This window comes from Drosophila suzukii, chromosome 3, assembly GCF_043229965.1.
Source record: "Drosophila suzukii chromosome 3, CBGP_Dsuzu_IsoJpt1.0, whole genome shotgun sequence".
NCBI lineage: Eukaryota > Metazoa > Arthropoda > Insecta > Diptera > Drosophilidae > Drosophila > Drosophila suzukii.
In genome coordinates this window covers 79,249,424-79,255,423 of record NC_092082.1, presented here as the reverse complement: position 1 = coordinate 79,255,423, position 6,000 = coordinate 79,249,424, and positions in this window count along the sequence as shown.

The window sequence follows — 6,000 nt, the reverse complement described above, 5'->3', positions numbered from 1 at the left end:
GCCAATCTCGTGTAACAAGCGAATAAAGTTTTGTTTAGTAGTGCAGTGCACACTTTCCGCCATCACCTAGTTTTCGAATGATTCCGGATGTTTTGTCTGTGAATCGTTCCATCGGTTGTGGCCTCTTTGCCCCTTGACCTCTACCAGTCCACTCTTTCAGCCATTTGCCTGCCCCATTGGGATTCCTTGGTGGAGAATTGGCAGCCACAGCAGCCAATCGGGAGCACTTTGCCACTCAAGTGCCAAACAATTTCAAAAATCAACACCACCCCGAGTAGTTCGAAGGGAAAACCAAAGGGAAACAGGAAGTGGGTAGAGGGTAGAGGGTAGAGAGGGGAAAAAAAGGAAGGAAAACCAATTCATTTGGATCTCAGGAGTACTCGTGTTGCAATGACACTGGCAAAGCCAACCAATCTTTGCGCTCAATTAATTAACTTGGCCAAAAGGTAACGCCGGGCTTGGCTCTAATGAATACCAAATGAGCATATCAGCATGTGTACCGTCAGACAGCTCGCGATTTATTTTGAGTAATAAATTCGCTAAAAAAGTGTCACGAATTTATGGAACCGCCAACATTTCAGGCACGGATGACAGATTGCTTTGGATGCGAATGAACAAAGATTGCTTGGGTTTTTGGGATTTACATGGGTGTGTCTGCTGCACGCCCAGCACTTGACTAACCCTGAACGATATGGATCCTTGGATCCTCCTCCATCTCGCTTAGTCATTCGTGCTAATGTACATTTTTTATGCCCACCGCTGATAAGAGGTCCTGTCGCCTCTGCTTCCGCCTCGCACACCAAATCCAAATCCATCTCACAGTCAGCCTCATTCGGAACGCGGTCCTTTCGTTTCAATTTACATATGCTCTCGCCTTTTCGAAAATACACGGAGAAATATAACATCCTACTTCTTTAAACGTCATTTTAAAACACTTATTGTTACTAATAATATTACTCTATATAATGTTGTTTGGTTTTCAAAAAATAGACTTAAAAATACATACTGTTGGCGAATCAAAGTTGTACAATTTCTTATTTACAGATACGAAAAGTAGATCAAATGTAATTTTAGGTGTCTAAAAGTATGCAACACTATATTTTAAACTCAGATATACAATGAATTCATTTAGAAAGACCGTCATCCTTTATTCACTGCATACTTTTAGGCACCTAAAAATTAAATTTAAAAGTGATTTTACGTGTTCTAAATTTTAGAATTTTTTTAGGAGTGTATATCCCACATATAAATGATGTGTCAGTTTGCGTTGCCGGTTGCGTTTTTACCTCCAACTTGCTTTCACTCATTTTACGCTTCGCCGCCGCTGCTCACTCGAGGTTACCGCTTTTCTCGTTTCCTGATCTTGGTCGTGGCCTCCTCCGGAAAAATTCTTAGCCATCCAGGTGGCGGGGCGGACATGTGGGTGGTGCAAAGCTGGCTGGTTTTTGGGGGTGGTGGCAGTTGGGCGCGCGAGTGCTAAAACAGATTACAGTTCGGGACATGTTTTGATAAGCATCAATTTAAAACGTGATGCTATTTTGGGCTTACACGATGAAGAAGATCCGCCACAAAATCAATCTTGACTGGCTAACCAAACAAAAGAACCATGGACCTGGAAATAAAATGGTAACTCAAAGATTGATGTATTGTTGGAAGCTTATTATACTTTAAAGGGAGAGATACTGAATACATCCATTTTTTTGTTTTCAACCATTATAACTTAATTATTTATAGCCAATTGATTTTAATTTCTGGTTGATTGAGCCAATTCATAATTTTTATGTAACTGGTAATCAAGAATGCTGACAAAGTGGTAAAACTCTGATGTCTATAATTTGATTTCAAGAGCATTATGAAAAGCAAAGCCAAATTCAGTATAAATGAGCAACAATAGCTACAAATGAAGTAAATCAATTTCAAATGGCGTATTTTGTTGTTGCTGCAAAACAGTTTTTCTCGCGAAACAAACAAGCGGAAAAAAAAATTGAAACCTTTAAATTCGACCAAGCTGAAATTTTTTATCCACCATCTTGAAGGGAAAACAACAGAGTCCCAAGATCCTTTAATAAGTGTTTGGAGTTTTAAGGAGCGCCATGAGAGCTCCACAATTTCCCAGCAATATGTTTTCATTTGAGGGATAAGCGAGAGATGTGGAAACGATTTTGGCTGCTGCTCCTTTCATCCGGGGCACAGACAATCAACGTGGGTAATAACTGTCATAAACAAAATTGGCGTTATCCTGCCAACTTTCGATCTTCCAATTTTTATCACCATCACCCAGTTGCATACGTATAAGCGATATTAAAAAATATTTTATACCCTAAGGTTACTAAAAGTTATTACTTGTAGTCATTTGCTAGTTCTTTCTTTAAAAATAATATTTTACACATTTTTCTTTATTATTAGAACGTTATAATTAAAGTTCCTTAAGTATTTTTGTATGGTATTTAAATGTACGTCAACTATATTTTTTAAAGCCGTTAGCCTGTTAACAAGGCTTAAAACTCATAAAAACACATACTGAAAAAGGAAAATACAGTAATTTTGATTTATTAAACTTTGGCTAAAACACCGCGAGAAGATAAAATACAGACAAAAAGCCATTTCGTTCGCTGTCATTTTTTTTTGTGTGCGAGTTTTACTATCCTAGAGTCTTGGCCAAACCAAAGAGCTCAATCTGAGCCAAGAGCCAAAAGTTTCCATTTCGATTCTCCAGTTTACTCGACTACCACCCCACCTATTTCTTTTTTTGGCGGCACGTTCGCACTTTTTGCTGTCGCTTCATTTTGTATCCGCCCCTCCACTCGCTTTTCCTTTTTCCTTTCTTTTCCCGGCTGTTGTTATAAGAAACTCATTCGTATTGTCAACTTCGTTTTCATCAGCAGACAGCCGGAGAACCTGCAGGGGAATGCCGGCTAGCTGACAGAAGCTTTAAGATAACAATTTTTATAACTACACGGCAGCGTCTCATCCACTTTCCCGGGAATTTCTTAGGCCTCCAAGGGCACTCACACAAAAAGGTACTTTTAAATTAAAAAAAAGTATTCTTTAAAAAATCCCTGAACTCTATATTTTAAAAAAATGTATAAAACCTTTACATTATTTTTATAAATTATAGAATAAGTTTGCTTATTTAATTAGGAATCTTTAGAACTTTTCTCTAAGTGTTTGATATAAGGTTTCCCAACATTTTCGCACGCCTCTTCGGTTGCCCATTTATTTTTCCTCTTCTTGTTATCGTTGTTATTGTCGCTCGCTTGTCGTGTCCTGTCATAAAAAAAGGAACAGGAAAAGCTGCGAGTCGAGGTGGAGGAAAAGTTAAGCATCTTGGCGGGCATATGACAGATTGCTTAAATGGTACCCATGTGGGATATTACCCGTGCTAGAAGGTCGTCATCCTAGTTGACATTTCAAAGTTCGTTCTTCCCCTCTACTGGATTTTTCGGAAGTTAATTCGAAAGCTGTTGTTCCAATTTTGATTTAAATTGAAACAAGATGAAAGAAATTATCAGAATATTTTTTTTCACTCAATTTATTTTGGTAAAAGTTTGTCAAAAGGTATTAAGTCTGATATTGGAGAAGTACATGTTCTATTTTAGCTATGACTTGAGTGTTTTCACAATTTTTTACTCTACGATTTCTGAACATAAATAAAAAGTCCTAGAGAAAGTCTATAAAAATCCTGTTTGTTTCATAAATTAGATAAAATCTATCTTTAATGGTGCTGTGTGGTTAAGTTGAAACAGTAATTGTGGTGCTCAAACTAGAATTTAATTTCTGAAATATTTCCACTTGGCTTATCTTCGCGTCAGTGGCAAATGTGAATCAGAAATGCCAACATTAACTGCAACAACAGCGACATAGCAAAGGACATACGACATCCTGCGAAATGTCCTGCAGCGAAGGGAAATTCGTTTCCATGCTCGTCCATTGGACGATAAACGGACGCGATTAAATGAGCAAATCGTTTAATTATAAGTCCACTTAATGCCAAGCGTAAAGCCAAAGGCTTTATAGGCGACATTTCCTGACAAAAGCACGAGGGGATGGGTTTTGGGAATTTCGATTGCCTTTAGCCGGATCGGGAATCGTGACGCGACATTTTGACAGTCGCAGGGACCCAAGAACACTCGACATGGCCGATAGCAACAATATGTCAATGCAATTTGGCAATGATACGGCAGGCTGTGTCTGAAAAACAGCCTGCCACCCACTTTTCCACCCCCTCCACTAGATTTTCCCCAAAACTGCCAGCAGTCAAAATTCGTTCGACAAGACGACTGCTGCCCTTGGCAGTTCTTTCTGAGGAATCACAAAAGGAATGGTAGTGACTTTGGGACTGCAGATTGGACAACTAGCCCACCTTTCACGATTTTCCATTTAATTACAACAAAACATGCACTCGGAAAAATAAGATTACTAACTAAAAAACTAAAAGCAGCACAAAATGTGCAACATTTCCGATACTAGATGAGAGTTTTAAGAAACACAATAATAATATGTTGGTTTAAATACTTTTCTTCATAAATAATAATGATTAATATATTTGAGCTTTAGAAAAATTCATAATATATTGAATTATGTTTTGTTTTGCTACGAATTCTGTTGGTTGATAAGTACTTGGATTATTTAAACTCAATTAAAGTAAAATAAATTTTTTAGTGCTGTGTAACATGGTCATCTGCAGATCTAGCAGTCCAAAAATAGCATAGTAAGCCCAGGAAAGGGCCGCCGAATAAGGGATTCCGGACCAGCTTAAATTGCCATCATCGCGCTGAACGCATGTCGGGTTCAGAGCCTTGTCATGGGCCAAAAATCATGACCTCGCAGCGCTTTGACTGACAGCCCGTTCTCAAAATGTAAAATCAATGCTCACACCAGCTTACACATCAAATCCCCCCCCGAAAAAAGGACTCCCAGCGATGACACTGACTTGACTGATTTTGCAAAGCTGCGCCAGTGACTGATTTTCAGAATATTTCCAGCATTTCATTATTCTTTTTAGAAGTGGCTCAGACTTTTCAGGTCTTTAAATTTTTTAAAATTAACCATGTCTTTATTTATATTAAATTACTCATCATTGTGACTACTATTAAGATAATCTTTCCCACTTAATAAAGTATATTTTTCATTAATGCTATTTATTTTTCTTACTTTTTTATTATTAATAGTTAATATAAATATATATTTATAATTTTAATAACCAATTTTATTTGATATATTTTTCAAAAGCTACTATGTTCCATCAATTCCGCTCACAGGGTAATCCATGTCTGTCATTCACCGTTGGCTATAAAATCAATTTAGTTTTAGCCAGTTAGTTTAAAATTAAATCCTAAAAAAACCCAAAAAGTAGTGGGATTGATAACAGCAGCCAGGATGTGAAAACCAGTTTATGTTTATTTGAAAACATGCAGACAGAGTGACACAGCCGTTTCGTCCAAATATTTAATTTAAATCAGTGTCACTGGCCATTAGTCGAATCTGGTCAATTGTAAACTGGTTAAATAAAAACACAAGCTGTCCTAGTGCAAATGAAAATGGGACAAAACATGCTCAAATTAAATTAAAACCTTGCTTTAAATTGAAAAGTTTTGGGAAGGAGAAATTAATCAAGAAGTGGTGAGGGAAGTGGAAGATAAACAGAACCCACATGTTATCACCTGAGAAGCGACTCTTATGCGGTTGTTTTTGCTTTCGTTTCATTTGCCTGAAACTACATGGGATCCACCCGGAGATTCTGGAGGATGGCGGAGCCATTTACGTGTTTTCATTTAATTTAAAACATTTTCTTTGCCGAAATTACAAAGTGCAGCTAGAGCTGATCCCAGCCATAAAGGCCTTCTAAATACCCACCGTACGCTTTAAAATGTGGCCAGTAATAAGCTTAGATAGAAAACTTAGGAACCACCTACCAAACCAAATAAAGAAGGCACTTTACAACCCAAAAAAAAATAAAGTCTAAACAAAGTAAAAAAAATAGAGTTCCGTTTTCTCAGT